The 22212-nt window shown below is 47.6% G+C and overlaps 1 protein-coding gene across 2 annotated transcripts in view; it reads left to right on the top strand.

The window, feature by feature from the left end:
- Positions 1–22212, top strand: part of FAM135B (family with sequence similarity 135 member B) — a 222943-nt gene that overhangs the window by 111428 nt on the left and 89303 nt on the right. The gene's annotated exons all lie outside the window — the stretch shown is intronic.

Here is a 22212-nt window from a genome sequence, read left to right as displayed (position 1 = left end):
TACCATTAGTCTAGGCTGTTTATATTATTAGGGACTCTAAAACCCCCAGAGCAATCTGGGAGACCAGAGATATTTACTAGTGGCTTTAATAGAACTCTCAGTAAAGGAACATTCTGCAGAGATCACCTGCCAGTACTAAAGATGTTGGCGCCTGTGATAAATTTCAGAAAGTAGCCTTACTTTAACCATCCTTTGTTCCTCCAGAGTCTTCTCTTGAAATACTTTGGCCCACATGCAATTAACTTTTGCACCTGAGTTATCTCCTAGGACAGTGATGGCTAACCTTGGCACTCCACTTGTGGTAGAACTACAAGTCCCATGAGGCATTGCAATACTCTGACAGCTCTAAGCATAACTTGGGGAGGCAGAGGCATGATAGGAGTTGTAGTTTTGTCACAGCTGGAGTGCCAAGGTTAGCCATCACTGTCCTAGGAGATAATTTTCATCTTCTCTTTAAACTAACTTTTTAGCATTTTACAATTGAAAAAGTACCCACAAGTTGGTGAAAACATACTATCAAATGCATTTTGAGATTTTCTTGCTTGTCAGTACCTTGAAGGACAACTAAAGTGAGAATGATATGGGGGTTGCCATATTTATTTCCTTTTAAGCAATACCAGTTGCCTGACTGTCCTGCTGATCCTCTGCCTCTAATACTTTTAGCCATAGACCCTGAACAAGCATGCAGATCAGGTGTTTCTGACATTATTGACGTGTGTTATATGACGTGTGTTTATGTGACAGTTTGTCCGCGTGTATTGGTCCTTGCCGGGCACCGTACGCATGGTGTAACTCCTCCGGCTCTCCCATTGGTGGAAACTTGAGCCCCAATCACGGCCGGCGCTGTGACGCCACTGTGGAGGCGGGTTTTCCCGTATGTATGCAGTGGCGAGACGGCGCAGGCTTGCAGTGGAACACGGCGTGACCAAGCGTCCAGGAGGACGCGAAACGGCCGTCGCTAGGCCCACATCAGTCCCTCACTCCCACCTCCCACGCTGACAGGCCCTCACAAGGAACCGCAAGGTACTATATATGCGCAATACTTGGCAAACTTTGTATGCAGTTATGGAATATGCAATGCACAGAATTCAATTTTGATGTACAACACTGACAATAAATCTACATGCTTAAGACGGAAGATGCACGCTATCTGTCTCTATATGTATAATGTTCAAACCTCTTCTTTCCAAGTTGTGGAGCGGAGCACACGTCTTGTATAAGCAACTGTCTACAAGCATATGAAAGTATAGCCTGTCAGCCATTATATTGACCACCTTGGGCACGCCTTACTCGCACCAAGACTGGAAGCAACGCACCCCTTAAAGGAGAAGTGCCACGCCATCCTGTTCCCTTCTACATAACGCTATGGCTTGTCTTCCTTCGACACAATCGGCGTTGAGCACCTCCATGATGCATAGAAACGAGAACGAGGTTGAGAGGGTGTCCAGTGAAGATGACCTTGACGAGATAGATATCGATTCTTTGTCATTTGTGGGCGAGAAGGTGGCGGTAGGACGGGAAGATTTAACCAACTTTTTCTCCAATTTGTCCATATCCACGGTGGCCAACAAGGAGGTGGGAGCAAGGGTTTTGGAGCTCAAACTGGGAAGACTGAGTGAGCAGGAAACAAAGTTATTCTGGACCGTCACTACTTTAAAACGATATAGGAGAGATGGAATCGTGGCAAGGGCTTTTAGACGATATTGGGAACCATCGGAATACCGAGACGATAAGGAATTTGTAGAAGAATGGACTGAAGCGCATTTAGATCTTGCAAAGCGCCTACAGAACATAGTGCTGGCTCGCACCACAGTAGAATACAACAAAGTGTCGGACGACCTCAGTGAAACGAAGCAACGCTACAAGGATTCCGTTACGCAAGACAAGTATGAGTTAACGAGCACTAAAATTGAAGACAAAGTGAGTAAAATACAAGATGAGATTAAGGCAAGAAAGTTAAAGAAATTCTTCCGTGACAAGGAAGACTTCGATAGGGGAAGGATCTTTAATTGGGGCCCACAATCCCTGGTGAAAAATCCGAAGGGCAAAGGCTATTGGACCACTGATTCTGGTTCCGACAGCGAAAACGAGCAATCCAATAACCCTAAAAAAACAAAGAAGTATCCTAAAAAGAGACCACAGAAAAAACCTCCCAAGGGTCCTAAAGATGTAAACAACAAGGAGGAAAGGAGCCAAGGTGCCGAAACAGCAGCCAAAGGAGAATCTGACCCTTTAGACGTAGAACCAGACGAGGACGAGGATGGAAACGTAGAAATAAAATCCAAGAATGTGCATTGGGAAGGGAGAGAGAGCACGAAACCAAGCAGCAAGAAGCGGAAGGGAATGTAGCCACTGATGGCTTGCAAGTCATGAACATTTCCGGGATGGAGATCCCTCCAGCTTGCATTTCCCTTTTATCTAGAGGTTTGAACTTTTGTCCAACGAGGAACCTCGATATAGTGGCCTTCACAATAGACCTTTACAAGTCCACAAGAAAGATCGTGATATGCCAGAGGTTTAACAAAGAGCCCATTGATCTAAGTGAAGCCCCAGTGACAACAGGTCTGAGTACTGGTCAGCAGGGGTGTATACCCGAAACTGCCAGTGGACCAGTAGAGGGGTTCTCTCAACTCTTGCTTTCAGCTCAGCCTCCTCAAATGACACAGGGGAACAACACTGATACCTTGGGGTTTAGCCCGCTGGTTCAGTGGGACCCCACGGATGAGGAGCTTAGTCAGATGATGGAAGAACTGTGGGCAGATGGGGGCCACCAAGTGTGGACGGACTTTGGGAGGCCAGAGGCTCTTAGCCTGGGTGGCGGTGGTGATTTCAGGGCCTGTCACACCGGGATCGAGTATAGATCATTTTTTTGATAAGGTGATGAAAGATATTAAGGCGGAGATTTATCAAACTGCGGTGCCGAATCTGGGCGGCGCGGAGAGAGAGGCCCTTAAGTGGCTGAAACAAAACAAGGACTTGGTGATAAGGGGAGCGGACAAGGGTGGAAACCTGGTTATCATGTCAGCAACTCAGTATAAAAATGAAGCCGAAAGGCAACTGAGTGACATAGCCACGTATTGTCCGCTCCAGGGAGATCCAACTCCTAAATACCAAAACAAGTTGCGCACTCTGCTACGCAGAGGTGCGGAGCGAGGATATCTTTCACAAAAACTAGCCCGTGACCTGCTTCCTCTCTATCCGCGCCGTCCGGTATGGTACCACATACCAAAAATGCATAAATCCGTGACCGCACCGCCGGGACGTCCCATTGTCTCCGGCTGTGGGTCTCTCACTGAGAGGCTGTCCAGGTATCTCGACCATCTCCTGCGCCCCCTCCTTAAGGGGGTGCCCTCTTATTTGAGGGATACGTTGGAGGTTCTGCAGATGGTGGAGCGTGCCACATGGGTCCCCGGTGACAGACTGGCCACTATCGACGTGGTCAGTCTGTACAGCCGTATCCCCCAGGATTTGGGGATTGAGGCTGTCAGACATTTTCTGACTCGCACAGACAGAGACGACGAATACATAGACTTCGTCTGTGAATGCCTGGGCTTTGTATTAAAGCACAATGCCTTCCTGTTTGATGGACACTGGTACCATCAGACAGCGGGTACGGCCATGGGGACCCCTGTGGCATGCTCCTTTGCGAACCTCTTTCTGGGGGCGTGGGAGGAGTCTGCTGTGCTCTCGGACAGTAATCCATTCCGTGGGCACATCAGACAATGGTCGAGGTACGTGGACGACGTCCTGGTGGTGGGGTCGGGAACGGACGAGCAGTTCGATGGCTTTCTGCAGTATATCAACAGCAACACAATTAACATGGAGTTCACCGCTGAGAAAAGTGATACAGAGGTGACCTTCCTTGACCTACGAATTATGGTCAAGAATGGAGTTTTGTGTTGCGAGGGATATAGAAAGCCTACGGCAACCAATTCCCTCCTCCACGCTAAAAGCTTTCACCCGCAACATGTTATAAAAGCCATTCCATATGGCCAATACTTGAGGCTGAGGAGAAATAATACTGACGAAATGCAATATGAAATGCAGGCAGCAGATCTCACCAAACGCCTGACCGATAGGGGATATGATGCCAGTTTGTTAGAGGAGGCATATGGAAGGGCTAAACACCAACCCAGACGGGAGCTACTGACACCCAGAAATAAGTCCAGGTCTATGCAGGATCGCATGACCTTCACCTTTGACTATACACCTATGGCCGACATGGTTAGAAAAGCCATCTTTACTAATTGGTCGCTGATAGAGAGAGATGAGTCCCTAAAACAGATTGTGGGAGGCCCCCCGAGAGTGGCCTTTAGGAGGGCACCAACACTTGGGGACATGCTTACCCACAGTGAGTTTATTTCCCCTAGGAAAGATACATGGTTGAGTAAAGGTATGCTAAAAGGCAATCATCGATGTGGACATTGTAAGTTCTGCCCTCGCATGATTTCTCAGAAATATGTACAAGTAGGGAAGGAATGTCTGATGGTTAAGGACCTAATCACTTGTCAAACCAAGTATGTGGTCTACGTCCTCTTTTGCCCTTGTAAACGGTTCTACATAGGGCAAACTACGCGTCCACTAAAAGAACGGGTAGGGGAACATCTAGGATCGGTTAAAAGTGGTAGGGGTTGTGCCCGTTTCATTGCCCATATGAGAGAACACCATCAAGGAGATACCAAGGGTTTAAAATTTGCGGGTTTGGAGAGAGTAGATAAGGCAAGACGGGGTGGTAACAGGGACAGGTTATTGTTGAGAAGGGAGACCTGGTTGATTTTACAAACCGAAGCCCTGGGCCCATTAGGCCTTAATGATAAGGTGGAGCTTGCAAGCACTTTGGATCCTTAAACTCCGGGTCGAGCGACACTAATTGGGGTACCGATTTGTAAGGAAATGGGGTGTTGCAGATTTTATGCCGAGCACAGTACCAATTGTTAGTGTTAGGCATGAGTATGCTGCTGACGAGTGCTATATATGATTGTTCAGTCAGTATATATGTATCCAATGGTTTATATTTGAGTATAATTTACATATATGTCTGAGACGGCCAGTGATGGCCGGCATATCTTTCCCCTGTCCCTTTTCTATTCCACACTTTTGTGTCTGTTTGAGGTTAAAGGCCACATGAGTAGATGCAACTGTCCGAAGAAATAACAAATGTAATTGTAAATATCCTGCTTCTCAGTCCCAGTAATTAATTTTAATGGTGTGTCACATTATGCACTATCACTAATTTTATTTTATTTTTCCACCGGTGGATGAGCTAGGGGCGCCTACCCAATGGTGACAGAAATATATGTGCCAGTCGTTTGCGATGTGCCGGCTGAAGAAAGGACATACAGCGTTGGCGCTCTCTACTGGTGATATTTCATCCAGTGCGCGAGCTCTCCAGTGGTACGTGTGATTTACGCATGCGCTGGAGGTGAGCCGCATGACACGCGTCATTAATGACGTGTGTTTATGCGACAGTTTGTCCGCGTGTATTGGTCCTTGCCGGGCACCGTACGCATGGTGTAGCTCCTCCGGCTCTCCCATTGGTGGAAACTTGAGCCCCAATCACGGCCGGCGCTGTGACGCCACTGTGGAGGCGGGTTTTCCCGTATGTATGCAGTGGCGAGACGGCGCAGGCTTGCAGTGGAACACGGCGTGACCAAGCGTCCAGGAGGACGCGAAACGGCCGTCGCTAGGCCCACATCAGTCCCTCACTCCCACCTCCCACGCTGACAGGCCCTCACAAGGAACCGCAAGGTACTATATATGCGCAATACTTGGCAAACTTTGTATGCAGTTATGGAATATGCAATGCACAGAATTCAATTTTGATGTACAACACTGACAATAAATCTACATGCTTAAGACGGAAGATGCACGCTATCTGTCTCTATATGTATAAGTTTCTGACATTATTGTCAGATCTGACAAGATTAGCTGCATGCTTGTTTCTGGTCTGATTCAGACACTACTGCAGCCAAATAGACCAGCAGGGCTGCCAGGCAACTGGTATTGTTTTTTAAAAGAATATGGCAGCCTGCATATTCTTCTCACTTTAGTTGTCCTTTAAAAAGATGACAAGGACAAGGTGTGGAAATATCACCGAGGATAATGGCACGTGGGCCACTGTCTTGTCTTTCATTGGATCTCAGTGGAAAGACTATTTTATATTTCCTACACCATTTTCTTTTTGTTTTCAAAACATGTTATTGCGGCATAAACACAGATGAATGCGCAGCAGGTTATCGCGGTGCTGAGCGCAGAGACTGGGCGTCCCATAGCAGCAATGTAATGCTGTGCGGGTTGCACAGCGGTAATTTGGGTCTCCAGCGGCTGTCAGACTCCCAGTAACATCTCCCTCGACAGACAGCTCAGAGGGGGAATAGCATTTAACGCCGCCGGGGAGTGTAGTGGCTGCAGGGAGAGCCATCATTCGGCTCACCCTGTGCCAAACTGCCCGCCGCCGTGACAATATGTACTCGAATGTGCCATTTTCTTTTATCACATTTTCTTTGTTGGTGGTCCACAAGGTTCAGTCCAGGGGCGTAACTAGGAATCACTGGGCCCCCTGTGAATCTTTGGATGGGCCCCCCTCCCCCTCACTTCTGCACAGGTAAACTGAGTCCTACAGTGTTAATCAATTGGCTAGTGCGCACTGGAAAGAAAAGGCCTGTAAGTGCAGCGCAGAGGAATCTGCAAGGCCGCACATGATAGAGTAGCCTGCCAGGAAGTGTAGGGTTAAGTTAGTGGGCAGAGGCTGGGAAGGAGTAGGCGGAGTGAGTAGGTAGTTTAAAGAAGGCGGGGGGGCGGAGTTAATCAGACGGGCTCGAGACGGAAAGCTGAGAGGACACAACTTGCCTGGCAGCATGGAGGATTTGGAGGCCTTAGTTGCGAGGATCCGAGCGGAAGCGGCGTCCAGGGGACCGGAGTGGGTCCAGCTTCAAATGGCGGCCATGGCGGCGGTTCCCAGCACGAGCGGCCAGCAACAGGAGCTGGGGCGGAGAACCTCCAGGCCACCGGAACGACTCAGCCCAGAGCCGACCTCGAGGTCGCAGCGGAGGGGCGGGAGTCTGGTGAATGCACCTCCGGCGCCCCCTGCTAAGAAGGCAGCGGCAGGTGGGTCAGCCGGGAGGTCAAACAGCGGGAAGGGCGGCAAGAGCGGCTCGGCGGGAGGAGGCAGAGGAGGAAGAGCGGCAGACAAGACGGGGGCCAAGACGGGGGCGGCGGCCTCTTCACACCAGGCCGCGCGCACCTCCAGCAAACAGAGAGGCGGTGGCAGAGCGAGCAGTGCGGGCACCTCCTCCTCGCAGAGCGGGGGGAAGGGGGCCCGAGAATCTTCCGCAGATGGATCGTCCGCCAGTAGAGGCAGCCAGGTCGGAGGGTGAGCGGCCAGAGGACAGGGGCCAGCAACGGAGCAGCCAAGCAGACCACGCGGCGCGCCAGTCGGGAGCGGCCGCTGGGGGGTCGCATGACGCAGCACCAAACCAGGATGGAGGGGCATCTGCATCGGCAGGATCCGGAGCAGCGGTCGGGCAGGTGGGAGTACCTGCGCCACCAGGTGAGGCCTCTAACTCTTTGAATGTTACCAGCATGTCATATGGGGGTAGTTCAGGGGTGCATGGGGGACAGGCACAGACTGGGGGGGGCTGGGGGGGCAATGCACAAGCAGTGATTATCCCGGCCTTGGAATCCTTCATGGCAGGGATGAGGAATTTGTTGGGGGGCCCCTCGGTAGCCCTGGGTTCACCTGTGGGGGCGTGGGCTGGCCAGGTACAGACACCAGTCTCCCCCTGGGTGGCCCCTCAGAGAGATCTAACACCGCTAGGTGGGGGAGGGTCAGTTCTGCAGCAACCAGCTGCAGCGGGTCCGGTAGTTTCCCAGGTTCAATCAACAGGGGTGCGGGCACCGGCGGGGCTGCCTAGCTCAGAAGTAGCAGTACAGACCATTGAGGTGGCCGGGGAGGTTTCAACAGCAGGGGAGGTGGATTCAATTAGGATGGCAGATGCGGCGAAATCGGAGATGTATGTGTGCCTTACGGGACCGTTAGGGATTCACCTGAAGGCGGAAGTTCGTGAACGCATCTGGAAAGGTGAGTTCGTGGAAATATTCTCGCTGTTGCAACTTGCCAAGTTCAACTTGGATAAGCTGAAATCCACCGAGTCTAAGAAAGAGGAGGAGGAACGGCGCAGGTATCGTTTGATACCACGCACGTTTCAAAACTGGTTGCAGGCTTTCGAGATTTTGGCTTGTGTGATCGGGGAGAAGAACCCTGAGTGCTGTTCTGCGCTCTTCTGTTATCAGAACGCAATCGGGGAGGCTTACAGGAGGTATGGGGGGGGATGCCTGGCTCAAGTACGATGAGTTATTCAGGCAGAGAAAGGCGGTTCGGCCTTCAGTGTGCTGGAACCATAAAGACATAGAGCTCTGGATGAGTTTGATGATTCCAGCTACAGGGCAGCAGTCCTTTCGGGGACAAGATAGTACAGGTGTCACAGGTAAGGCAGGAAATAGGGCAAAGGGTTTGTGCTGGCAATTTAATGACGGCACGTGCAGATTTGGGTCCTCGTGTCGATTTAAGCACGATTGCTCAGGGTGCGGTGGATCACACCCAGCAGCAAGATGTTATAAGCAGAAGAAGGGCAGAGCATCGGATGCTGGGAACAAGAGGGAAGACCCCGGTGAGGGTTCAAAGGATGGAGCCATTCCTTTGTGAGTATCCGCGATCCGAGGACGCATTGTTTTTGTGGCAGGGGTTTTCGGAGGGTTTTATTATACCTAGTCATTATGCGGCAACGGGCGGGGGTTCACATAGGAATCTTAGGTCAGCTCTTGAATTTCCGGAGGTCGTTTCATCTAAGCTGGCGAAGGAAATGGCGGCAGGACGGGTAGCGGGACCGTTTAAAGATTGCCCACTGGAAGGTTTAATTGTTTCACCACTGGGGGTGGTCCCCAAAAAAGAGCCAGGATCCTTTCGCCTCATACACCATCTGTCTTTTCCGAAGGGTTCGTCAGTCAATGATGGTCTGTCGGGAGAGGACACGTCGGTAGTATATACGTCATTTGACGTAGCCCTGAGATGGGTTAGGAGGCTGGGGCAGGGTTCCCTTTTAGCCAAAACGGACATCGAGTCGGCTTTTAGGCTACTTCCGGTCCATCCCTCCAGCTTTCGTTTGCTTGGGATTGTTTGGGAAGGTAATTATTTTGTTGACCTTTGCCTCCCCATGGGTTGTGCAATTTCTTGTTCATTTTTCGAAAAGTTTAGTTGTTTCATCGAGTGGGTGGTGAAAGAGGTCGCAGGGGTCCGCTCAGTCATACATTACCTGGATGATTTCCTTTTTATGGGTGCGGCAGGTTCTTCTGACTGCCCTTCTTCCCTGGCAACAATGTACCAGATTTGTGATTCCTTCGGAATTCCTCTGGCATTAGCTAAAACGGAAGGCCCTACCACATCCTTGAAGTTTTTGGGGGTTCACATTGACACGATGGCTATGGAATGCAGCCTTCCAATTGACAAAGTTAGGGATCTCCGGGCAACCATCCAAAAAGCAGTGGAGAAAAGGAAGATCACCCTGCGGGACCTTCAATCTCTGCTCGGCAAACTAAACTTCGCTTGCAGGATTATGCCAATGGGGCGCATTTTCTGCAGGCGCTTGTCTAACGCCACAGCGGGAATTTCTTCGCCTCACCATCGCGTGAGGGAGGATTTAAAGGTATGGTTAACCTTTTTGCACGAGTTCAACGGCAGGTCATTATGGATGGAGGAAGAGGTGAGTAACTTTGACATCGAGTTATTCACAGATGCATCGGGATCGCATGGCTTTGGTATTTTTATGGCTGGCAAGTGGTGCGCTTCTCCCTGGGACCCTTCGTGGGTTGAGGCCGGGTTCACAGCGAACCTGGTGTTGTTAGAGCTGTTTCCGATAGTTGTGGCTCTGGAACTGTGGGGGGGTATCTTAGCTAACAAACGCATTCGCTTCAATTGCGATCATTTGGGTGTAGTGCAGGCAGTGAACAAATTTTCAGCATCTTCGCCGCCAGTGGTTAGGATGATGAGGCAATTGGTTCTGTTGTGTTTACGTTTCAATATTTGTATTTTTGCGGCGCATTTGCCCGGGATAGACAACATCATTGCTGATGCCCTCTCTCGATTCCAGTGGGACAGGTTCCGGGCAGCAGCCCCTTCAGCGGAAGAGAGTGGGGTTCTCTGTCCAGAGAGGATGTGGACGATTCCGTTCGGGCAGTATCACAACTGATCAGGAGGTCTCTATCTGAGTCATCATGGGCAGCGTACGCGCCGGTTTGGAAGGCATGGGACGCTCTGATGGCGCAAGTTGGGGGCTGCACTACGGATGAGGACCGGTCGTGCCTGCTCCTTTACTTTGTGGGGAATAATTTTGCGGAGGGCACATCTGTGGCGGCCATGTCAAAAAAGTTGGCGGCGTTGGCCTTTTTGTTTAAGTTCAGGGGTCAAAGGGATGTAACCAAGGATTTTAGGGTGGGGCAGGCGATGTAAGGATTCAGAGTGGGGTCGGGTGGAAGGGATTCCAGGCGCCCAGTCACGTTTGAGGTTTTGAGTAAGGTGGTTATGGCCCTGCAGGGTGTCTGTTCGGGACAAAACGAGGTGGTGCTCTTTAGTACTGCATTCGTGTTGGCCTTTTTCGGGGCATTCAGGGTAGGGGAGTTGGTTAGCAAGTCAAAAGCTACGGGGGGAGGCATCCTCGCCGGCGACGTTGCGGTCCAGGACGATGGGGTGTCCATCACCTTGCGTCAGTCAAAAACAGACCGGGTGGGTAAAGGGAAGGTCATTACTCTTTTCCAGATCGGGTGCTTGTTGTGCCCCAGGGAAAATATTCTGCGCTTTCTGCAGATTAGGCCGCAATCGGCTCATGTTTTCCTTGTTCACACCGACGGTTGCCCTCTAACACGTTTCCAGTTTTCAGCTGTTTTGCGAAAGTGCTTAGTTAAGGCGGGCCTCCCCCCCGAGGAATTCTCCTCCCACTCTTTTCGTATAGGAGCGGCGACAGAGGCGGCGCGATGGGGCCTCGGTGAGGAGGTAGTCAAGAGGATAGGCAGATGGGATTCAATTAGATATAGGTCCTACGTTAGGTTACACTTGATTTAAGACTCCATTAGTGATGTTGATGGGGTTTTAGTTTGCTTTTCTTGTTCATTCTTGTTTTTCAGACAACCAGGCATTGGTGTGGATCTTCGGGCACTCCTACGTCGCTAGGGGTGCGAGAAGGCATCCATCTGAAAAAGGCGCCTGTGAATAATGGCGCACAGTGTTGCCGCTAATCCGTTTGCCGCTTATCGCTATTTAACGTTAAAGCCTTATTGTTATTTAGCGTTAAAGCCTTATTGTTATTTAGCGTTAAAGCCTTATTGTTATTTAGCGTTAACACACAGAACCCTCTCTGTACCTATCCCTAACCCCTAAACCCCCTGGTGGTGCCTAACCCTAACCCCCCCTGGTGGTGCCTAACCCTAACCACTCCTCTGGTGGTGCCTAACCCTAACCCCCCCCCCTGGTGGTGCCTAACCCTAACCACCACCCTGGTGGTGCCTAACCCTAACCACCCCCCTGGTGGTGCCTAACCCTAACCACCCCCCTGGTGGTGCCTAACCCTAACCACCCCCCTGGTGGTGCCTAACCCTAACCACCCCCCTGGTGGTGCCTAACCCTAAAACCCCCCTGGTGGTGCCTAACCCTAACCTTGACAGTGTTACATTAAATCCATTCATCATTTTGCAGTTAAATAACTTCTGCAGTTTGGCTTATGTAGGGCGCTATTGATAAATAACGTTAGTGTGTGCCACTATTGATAAATAACGTTAGTGTGTGCCACTATTGATAAATAACGTTAGTGTGTGCCACTATTGATAAATAACGTTAGTGTGTGCCACTATTGATAAATAACGTTAGTGTGTGCCGTTTTTCTTCTTTTTTCCCTTGGCGCCATTATTATGCAGTACTAACGATAAATAGCGATAAGCGTATCTTTTTAATGCGCCGCCATTTCTATGCATAGGCACTGTGCGCCATTATTCACTGATCCCGCGAGAAGAGCTGCGGTTCGCCCTGAAGGGTGCCAACTTGGCTTCCCTAGGCAGGAGGTTCTCATTCGCTGGCTGGGTTTCCCAGGCATGTTATGGGCCAGGGTCTGGCCAGAGTTTAGCAGATACGCTGGGTGGGACAGAGCCCCAGACGTGCTCGTTTTGCACGTCGGGGGCAATGACATAGCTTCCAGATCAACCAGGGCCATCATTCGTGACATCAAATTTGATGTGTTACGACTGAAGCGTGAATTTCCTGCTACTATAGTAGTATGGTCTGACGTGGTAGCCAGGTCCTCGTGGAGATTGGCGAGGACCGTTACCAAGATTAATAAGGCTAGGGTCAAGCTGAACAAGGAGGTGGCGAGGTTCGTGACGCAGAATGGGGGGGTAGCTATCAGACACGTTGATTTGGAGAGTGACCTTCACTTGCTTCTCAGCAGAGATGGGGTTCACCTCAATGAGATTGGTACGGATTTGTGGGCCTTAGCAATAGAGGAGGGCATTCAGAGAGCTTTGAGGGTGTGGGCCTCTCTGCCGTGAGGGGTCACGTCGGTTCTAGGGTGGAGGGGTAAGGGCTCCGAAGGTTCGTGGTCTTTCTGGCGGGATTTGCCTCAGGTGCAAATCACCAGATTAGCATCTCAGCAGGTGATAGGAATTCGGTGGCATGCAGCCGTCCCTGAGCCGGTGACCGCGGCGGGGGCCGGTTATAGGCTGTCTGCCAGTTAATGTGAAATGCAAGGTGTTGGATATCTCGGATCCCTTACCTCAGCTCTCTAAAAAGTTATATGTTTATAATTTGGTATTTTGGTAAATAAACGGGCTGCTTTGGCCTATTAAATCCATGCTGGTGATCGTGTGTATTATTTCAGGTTCATGGGGAAAGGTAACTGGGGAGGCTAGGCTTTGCTTCTATCATGTGTTTTCCCCATGCAGATAAAATCAGACAGCAGTGAAGCACTGCACGCATTTCTCTATCAATTACATCAGCTTTGTGATAAAACGTGCATGTTTTCACACATACAGACGCACATGGGGCTCGATTCACTAAACCGTGATATGACAAATAGCACACCTTATCAAAGATAGCACACCTTATCAACGATATCACACCTTATCAAAGATAGCACACCTTATCAACGATATCACACCTTATCAAAGATAGCACACCTTATCAACGATATCACACCTTATCAAAGATAGCACATCTTATCAACGATATCACACCGTATCAACGATAGCACACCTTATCAACGATATCACACCTTATCAAAGATCACACCTTATCAAAGATAGCACACCTTATCAAAGACCACACCTTATCAAAGATATCACACCTTATCAAAGATAGCACACCTTATCAAAGATATCACACCTTATCAACGATATCACACCTTATCAAAGATATCACACCTTATCAATGATAGCACACCTTATCAACAATATCACACCTTATCAAAGATATCACACCTTATTGTCGATAGCACACCTTATCAAAGATATCACACCTTATCAACGGTTTCACACCTTATCAAAGATATCACACCTTATCAACGATATCACACCTTATCAAAGATAGCACACCTTATCAACGATATCACACCTTATCAACAATATCACACCTTATCAAAGATATCACACCTTATTGTCGATAGCACACCTTATCAAAGATATCACACCTTATCAACGGTTTCACACCTTATCAAAGATATCACACCTTATCAACGATATCACACCTTATCAAAGATATCACACCTTATCAATGATATCACACCTTATCAACAATATCACACCTTATCAAAGATATCACACCTTATTGTCGATAGCACACCTTATCAAAGATATCACACCTTATCAACGGTTTCACACCTTATCAAAGATATCACACCTTATCAACGATATCACACCTTATCAAAGATAGCACACCTTATCAACGATATCACACCTTATCAACAATATCACACCTTATCAACGATCGCACACCTTATCAAAGATATCACACCTTATCAAAGATATCACACCTTATCAACAATAGCACACCTTATCAAAGATATCACACCTTATCAAAGATATCACACCTTATCAACGATAGCACACCTTATCAACGATAGCACACCTTATCAACGATCTCACACCTTATCAACGATCTCACACCTTATCAAAGATATCACACCTTATCAACGATAGCACACCTTATCAACGATATCACACCTTATCAAAGATATCACACCTTATGAACGATATTTATTTATTTATTTAAGTATTTATATAGCGCCGACATAGTACGCAGCGCTGTACAGAGTATATTGTCTTGTCACTAACTGTCCCTCAGAGGGGCTCACAATCTATTCCCTACCATAGTCATATGTATGTAACGTGTAGTGCATGTATGGTCCAGGGCCAATTTTTGGGGGGAAGCCAATTAACTTATCTGTATGTTTTTGGGATGTGGGAGGAAACCGGAGTCCCCAGAGGAAAGCCACGTAGACACGGGGAGAACATACAAACTCCTTGCAGATGTTGACCTGGCTGGGATTCGAACCGGGGACCCAGCGCTTGCAAGACGAGAGCGGTAACCACTATGCCACCGTGCTGCCTCACACCTTATCAACGATATCACACCTTATGAACGATATCACACCTTATCAAAGATATCACACCTTATCAAAGATATCACACCTTATCAAAGATCACACCTTATCAAAGATATCACACCTTATCAAAGATAGCACACCTTATCAAAGATCACACCTTATCAAAGATAGTAGATATCACACCTTATCAAAGTTAGCACACCTTATTAAAGTTAACATGCCTTATCAGAGTAGCATAGGGAGCGCTATGAACTCATGCCTGCTAATTGCCAATGGCACTCGTCCTGCCCAGAGCCCCTGCGGGTTCGTAGCGCTCGCTATGCTACTCTGATAAGGCGCATTAACTTTGATAAGGTGTGATATCTTTGATAAGGTGTGATATCTTTGATAAGGTGTGCTATTTGTCATATCACGGTTTAGTGAATCAAGCCCATGGTGTGCAGAAAACGCATACAGAAAACCAACAGACAAGTGTGGTCCCAGCCTCAGCTTATTACACTCACTCTGTCCATCTCTGATGGAGCAGAACTGGCTCTGCAGACTCCTCCAGCATCACTACAGTACACGGCACTTGGGGAGGGGTAGAGAAGTTGGGGGCTGGGCGCTGTGCCAAAGAGCCTGCTGCACACTGAATAGGGACTGTCTAAAAATCTTTGTCTACAAAACTTTGTATGATTAGCTGAGTAGATACTCAGTCATTAGAACAATTGTGCAGAGAGCAGAAAGCTTTTTCTCTCCGTGACCAGACTCCTCAAGCATCACTACAGTACACAGCACTTGGGGAGGGGAAGAAAGGCTGTGGGGTAGAGCAGCACCTGCTGAACACTGAATAGGGATTGTCCACAAATCTTTGTCTGCAAAACTTTGTATGATTCCTTATCAGTGGTTGAGCAGATACAGTCATTAGAACAATTGTGCAGAGAGCAGAAAGTTTTTTCTCTCCATGACCTTAGTTGTCAGTCTCCCAAGACAGGGAAAACAAAACTTCTCCCACAGGGCCCCCTATTGCTTCTGGGCCCCCCTGTGGCTGCGTCCCTTGCAGGGTCTATTGTTATGCCCCTGGTTCAGTCTTTTTACCCATTCCTTTGCTCTATGAAGACCTATGATCATAATTAAAGACGAACCCCAGTGAAAATAGCGTAGTGAAAAAAATTGCTTCATTTTTGCAATAATTGTGTATAAATGATTTAGTCAGTGTTTGCCCATTGTAAAATCTTTCCTCTCCCTGATTTACATTCTGACATTTATCACATGGTGACATTTTTACTGCTGACAGGTGATGTCTGGGGAAAGAGATGATGCATTTTTGGCAGTTGGAAACAGCAGTTATTTCCCACAATGCAACATGGCTCCCACAATGCGATGTCAGTACCTAGATGCTGACATCACACTGTGGGAGGGGTCACACCACAATATCAGCCATACAGAGGCCCCTGATGATCCGTTTGAGAAAAGGAATAGATTTCTCATGTAAAAGGGGGTATCAGCTACTGATTGGGATGGAGTTCAATTCTTGGTTATGAATCCTCTTTAATTTATAAGCTTATTCGGATTCCACCAGCACCACATATTTGCGGATGACAAAGAAATCCATCTCGCTACTTCTAATTTTATTCTATTTCCTGCGTTCCTTTCTGTTTCAAGTCCACCTTCATTTTCACTAATTCAATATGGAGGAAAGGGAAATTGTATTATTTCTGCTTTCTATGGCTACATCCCTGAATCGCTGCATCCTGTAAGGCACTATGGAAGCTGTTAGCACTATATACAGTACTTATAATAAATGTAGTATATACAATGTATTTTTTCCTCTTACCTTTATTACCAGTATGATACAAAACATTGACTCTAAATCAATTGCAGTAATTATTTCCAAACACCTTTATGCCTTTTCATTCATCAGCTAGCAAAAAAGTATTAAAATATACTGTTTCAAATTCACTTTAAAGGATACCTGAGATACCAGATAGACATACAGTATGTATGTACAGTGCCAAACACACAAATAACTATGCTGTGTTCCTTTTTTTCTTTCTCTGCCTGAAAGAGTTAAATATCAGGTATGTAAGTGGCTGACTCAGTCCTGACTCAGACAGGAAGTGACTACATTGTGACCCTCACTGATAAGACATTCCAACTATAAAACACTTTCCTAGCAGAAAATGGCTTCGGAGAGCAAGAAAGAGATACAAAGGGGAATTTCTTATCAGTGAGAGTCACACTGTAGTCACTTCCTGTCTGAGTCGGGACTGAGTCAGCCACTTACATACATGATATTTAACTCTTTCAGGCAGAGAAAGAAAAAAAGGAACACAGCATAGTTATCTGTGTGCTAGGCACTGTACATACACATGTCTATCTAATCATGTCACACGTCACTTCGGGTATCCTATAAAGTGTACCAGAGACATCGCTCGCTAAAGATTTGGTAATACCCGGGGCCTCCTCCCGCCCCATAAACACATCTGAGTCCCTCGTCATCCTCCTGCGGTCTGCCGTTCAGCCGATATCAGCCCCAGTAACTTGCTCAGTCGCGTCACTCCGGGTCTACTGCACATGCACGGGAGGTCTGTGCATGCGCAGAAGACCCAGACTGACGCGACTGATCAAGTTACCGGGGATCATCACGGCTGAACGGCAGACCGCAGGAGGACGGCGAGGGACTCAGATGTGTTTATGGGGCGGGAGGAGGCCCCGGGTAAGTATCAAATCTTTAGCGAGCGATGTCTCTGGTACGCGTACATCAAAAAAGGGCGTCGGGAAAAAAGGGCGCATGGACAATATTATCGTTTATTGAAATATTGTGTAGAATTTCGTTTACAAATAGTGTTTTAAGAATTTATAAATCACTAAATAATGTGTATGAGATCGGCAATTCTTAAAACGTTAATCTTGCCTATTTGTAAACTGAAACTTATATTTACGTTAGTTAAAAACCCTCCCTGTACCTATCCCTAACCCCTAGACCCCCCGTTGGTGCCTAAACCTAAGACCCCGCTGTTGGTGCCTAAACCTACGACCCCCCTGGTGGTGCCTAAACCTAAGACCCCCCTGTTGGTGCCTAAACCTAAGACCCCCCTGGTGGTGCCTAAACCTAAGACCCCCCTGTTGGTGCCTAAACCTAAGACCCCCCAGTTGGTGCCTAAACCTAAGACCCCCCTGGTGGTGCCTAAACCTAAGACACCCTATGGATAATAATGTTTTACAGACATTAATAAATAAAAAATGTAAATAAAAAAATTTAATTAATTTTTTTGGGTGGATAATAATGTTTTAGAAATGTTTTAGAAATAGTGATTTAGTATCTTTATAAACGTTATTCATCACGGGCTCATTTTGTAAAGTTAAATCATCACAAACATAGTTATAAATCCTTAAAAATCTCCGGGCGCCGTTTGTTAAAACGTTAATAATCTCGGGCGCCTTTTTTTCCCTGTTCGGCGCCCATTAAACGATATTTATAATGGGAGTGAATGGGGCGCCCTTTTTGTCCACTTGTCTCATGCGCCCAAATCTCCTGCTTCCCTCTGGTACACTTTACGCCCCAGTTCAGGTACAGGTTTACCTTTGTTAACCCACTAGCAGGCCAGCCTTTATTTTCTGTTTGAACTGGTTGGACATATGTATTTTTTTCAACCCAAATAACTATGTAACTATGTTATTAAAAGCAAATAAATGTAACAAATAAGAAATAATAAACTATGCTAAAATAAGTTGGCATGGACCACTTGCAAGCCTAAAGGTTTCATGCATTTTGTGGATCAGTGGTGTAGCTAAGGAGCTGTGGGCCCCAGTGCAAGTTTACATTGCCCCCTTCCCCCCCTACATAACAATCAATAATGGGTACCAAAACCTGCCGAGGACAGCCACAGCGTCAGAGGTAAACACTACCGAAAGAAAGGGCGTACCAGGGAAATCTAAATACACACTTGACGTCCAGAAGGACATTACCCTATAGGTACATAAATAAAACTTATAATTTTATTGTATGAATACACAGTTAAAAAAGAGTATCCCTGTTCAGATTACTCCACTGTACGGGTTACCAAGGATATGTCCGCAGTCAGGGTGTGGGGGTCTTTGCCCATCCCCCTCAACCCGCAATCAAAAGTGCTGCGGTGAGGTGTAGCTATCCCACACTCCTATGACTGCTGGCCCGACAGTAAACAGATTGCACGGTGGGACAGTGGAATTGAATTTGATCAGGATTATATTGCTCTAAATCCACCACTGAGCGTCTAGTCCCCCGTGCACACTGACTGGATGACGGGTAGGTATAAACACAGTGCTAGGTGCTGTACAACTTTAACATGAGCATGTTTCACCGCAAGGCTTCTTCAGAAAGTGTGCTATACATATATACAGTAGAACCTACACCTATTATTTACATATATTACAAAGAACCCCCCATCATAAATGCCCCAGTCAGAGCTAAAGTGCCCAGTCGAGCACAGCCATATATATAGATATGGGGGAGATAATGAGGCAATGAGGAAGTGAAATGGTAGGCGTGGTGGGCCTGTATTACGTGCCCACCCCTTTATGAGGGTATACATGTTCTAGGGTAGCCAATAGACGGTCTTTCCTACCTTCATATCCAGTATCCCTCTCCCTCACTGTGATTCTATTGTATACACACAGCTCAGCATGGCCCGCCCCCCGCGCGAGATGGAATTGCGTGTGTATTGTTGTAGAGAGGTTGCCTAGCAACCCATTTTCTTCCAACGCAGGTCCCATTCGTTCACCTGGACAATGGCATCCTGCATGTATGTCCTACCATAAATATTTATTTAGAACACCTGTGACATTCCCCAGTGTGTTGATCCTCACAACTCAATAAACATCTAGGAGACCAGCCCAGATATACAATTGAGGCATCGGCTGTGGATTACGTCCATTCAGTGTATACTTTCTGCGGTCCTCATTCTTGAGGTGAGGCAGTGACAGAGGCAGTGGCAGAGCCACGGTCCAGGGTCTCCGCATATTCATCTCATGTGTACATATGCATCAGTCTAGTGTGAGGCGTGTTGTGCATCCTCTGGACCTGCGCCTATTCATGCATCCAAACACAGTGAGGGAGAGGCATGAAACGCAAGCTGCGTTCCAGCAACCTCGGAAGGGAGGAAGTACATGAACGTGCGGGCGGAGGTGACGTCGCCGCCACCCTGCCGCTCGCAGATCTAACAGCTGGTACATCCTACTCCTCTCAGACTGGGGATTTCAACCAATTGGCGATGGTTGCACAGCACACGCCTCCCCCCAATCCACCACGTCATCTCCACGGCCCTGCCCAATCCTGTGGGAAACGGACAGCATGGTGGCAGCAGGTTTTTTCTATGCCCACGTAGGGGCTTGATACTGGATATGAAGGTAGGAAAGACCGTCTATTGGCTACCCTAGAACATGTATACCCTCATAAAGGGGTGGGCACGTAATACAGGCCCACCACGCCTACCATTTCACTTCCTCATTGCCTCATTATCTCCCCCATATCTATATATATGGCTGTGCTCGACTGGGCACTTCAGCTCTGACTGGGGCATTTATGATGGGGGGTTCATTGTAATATATGTAAATAATAGGTGTAGGTTCTACTGTATATATGTATAGCACACTTTCTGAAGAAGCCTTGCGGTGAAACATGCTCATGTTAAAGTTGTACAGCACCTAGCACTGTGTTTATACCTACCCGTCATCCAGTCAGTGTGCACGGGGGACTAGACGCTCAGTGGTGGATTTAGACCAATATAATCCTGATCAAATTCAATTCCACTGTCCCACCGTGCAATCTGTTTACTGTCGGGCCAGCAGTCATAGGAGTGTGGGATAGCTACACCTCACCGCAGCACTTTTGATTGCGGGTTGAGGGGGATGGGCAAAGACCCCCACACCCTGACTGCGGACATATCATTGGTAACCCGTACAGTGGAGTAATCTGAACAGGGATACTCTTTTTTAATTGTGTATTCATACAATAAAATTATAAGTTTTATTTATGTACCTATAGGGTAATGTCCTTCTGGACGTCAAGTGTGTATACAGCGTCAGAGGTGCAAGAAGGGGTTTGGAAACAGTTTCCCAAACCCTTTGATTCTTACCAGCACAAGACCAATAAAGAGGTTGAGGGAGGGCCCCTCTGGCCCAAGGGTCCCGGTGCGGTTGCACCTTCTGCATCCCCTATTGCTACGCCCCTGCTGTGGATTATATCGTAACTTGCGACGCACAATGATTTGTCCATTGCACATTAATCAGTTTTACATTATTCATCTTCTTTTTATTATGTGGCTGAGATGGGAAAAAGGGGGAGTTAGCAAATTAATGCAGTGCTGACTTCCTTGTCCTAGCAATGTCTGCATGTGGTTTACCGCATGTGCAAATGTGCGTTTGAGTTTTTGGGGTCTTTTTTGCAAGACCTTTTGTGCTCGTTTCTGTGATTTACTTTTTTGTATGCAAATTTTTGTTTTGTAATTTTTCCGTGCATACTAATGAATGTATGTGAAAAACACTTCTCATTAACTGAAAAATCACATGCAATTTTTTTTTGTGTTGGCTGGGACCGCTCTTGTCAGTGCAGAAAACACACACTTTTTTTTCCACACATGATTTTTTGGACACCATTATTATTATAATTTAGTATTTATATACAGTAGCGCCAACATCTTCCGCAGCGCTGTACAGAGTTTATTGTCTTGTCACTTAACTGCCCCTCAGAGGGGCTCACAATCTAATCCCTACCATAGTCCTATGTCTATGTATGTAGTGTGGTGTATGTAATGTAGTCTAGGGACAAATTGGGAAAGCCAATTAACTTATCTGTATGTTTTTGGGATGTTGGAGGAAATCTGAGTGCCTGGAGGAAACCCATGCAGACAAGGGGAAAAAATACATGACAGATGCAGCTTGTACCCTCTTCCACTAACTTTAACCTAAAAAACCCACCCCATTTTTCCCATCCATACATGCCAATGAAATTAGGCCGATACCCACCGGATTAACAATAGGGGATGCAACCCCTGCCCCTGTGGGGGCCCCTAGGGCCTGCTCAGGGACATTTTGGGGGACAGGAAGGGTCGCAGCATAAGAGGAGAGTGTGGCCGCAGATCGGTAGGGAGGGGGGAAATTCCCCCCCTCCCCTCAGGCTCTCCTCTTAGCGCTCCCCCTCTTGCAATCATTAGTGGCGGCAGGCTGGACACATACCTCAATCACGCCAGAGGTTCCGATCAGTACATGCTTCATGTTACTTCCTGTGTAAACAGGAAGTAGCATGAAGCTCTTAGAGATCGGAGACCTCCAGCGCGATGGAGGTATGTGTCCAGCCTGCCGCCGCCCGCTTCCAGGAATTTTTTTGTTGCAGGGGGGCCCGAGGATTTTTAGTTACACCCCTGCCGATACCCATGTCCAACCTATCCTAATATGGAAAACATAACCATTTGTATAAAGTTGGAACAATACTTTAATAGATATTGGCCACAGCTTAAAACAACGTAACCAAATAAGGGCAAAAACAAACCGGATCCTTTGCTTCTTTGTGAGTGACGAATCACCATCTTTGATCTCCAGGGATACCTTCACA

Source organism: Hyperolius riggenbachi, chromosome 5 (assembly GCF_040937935.1).
Source record: "Hyperolius riggenbachi isolate aHypRig1 chromosome 5, aHypRig1.pri, whole genome shotgun sequence".
Classification (NCBI taxonomy): domain Eukaryota; kingdom Metazoa; phylum Chordata; class Amphibia; order Anura; family Hyperoliidae; genus Hyperolius; species Hyperolius riggenbachi.
This window is presented reverse-complemented; position numbering and strand designations above follow the sequence as displayed.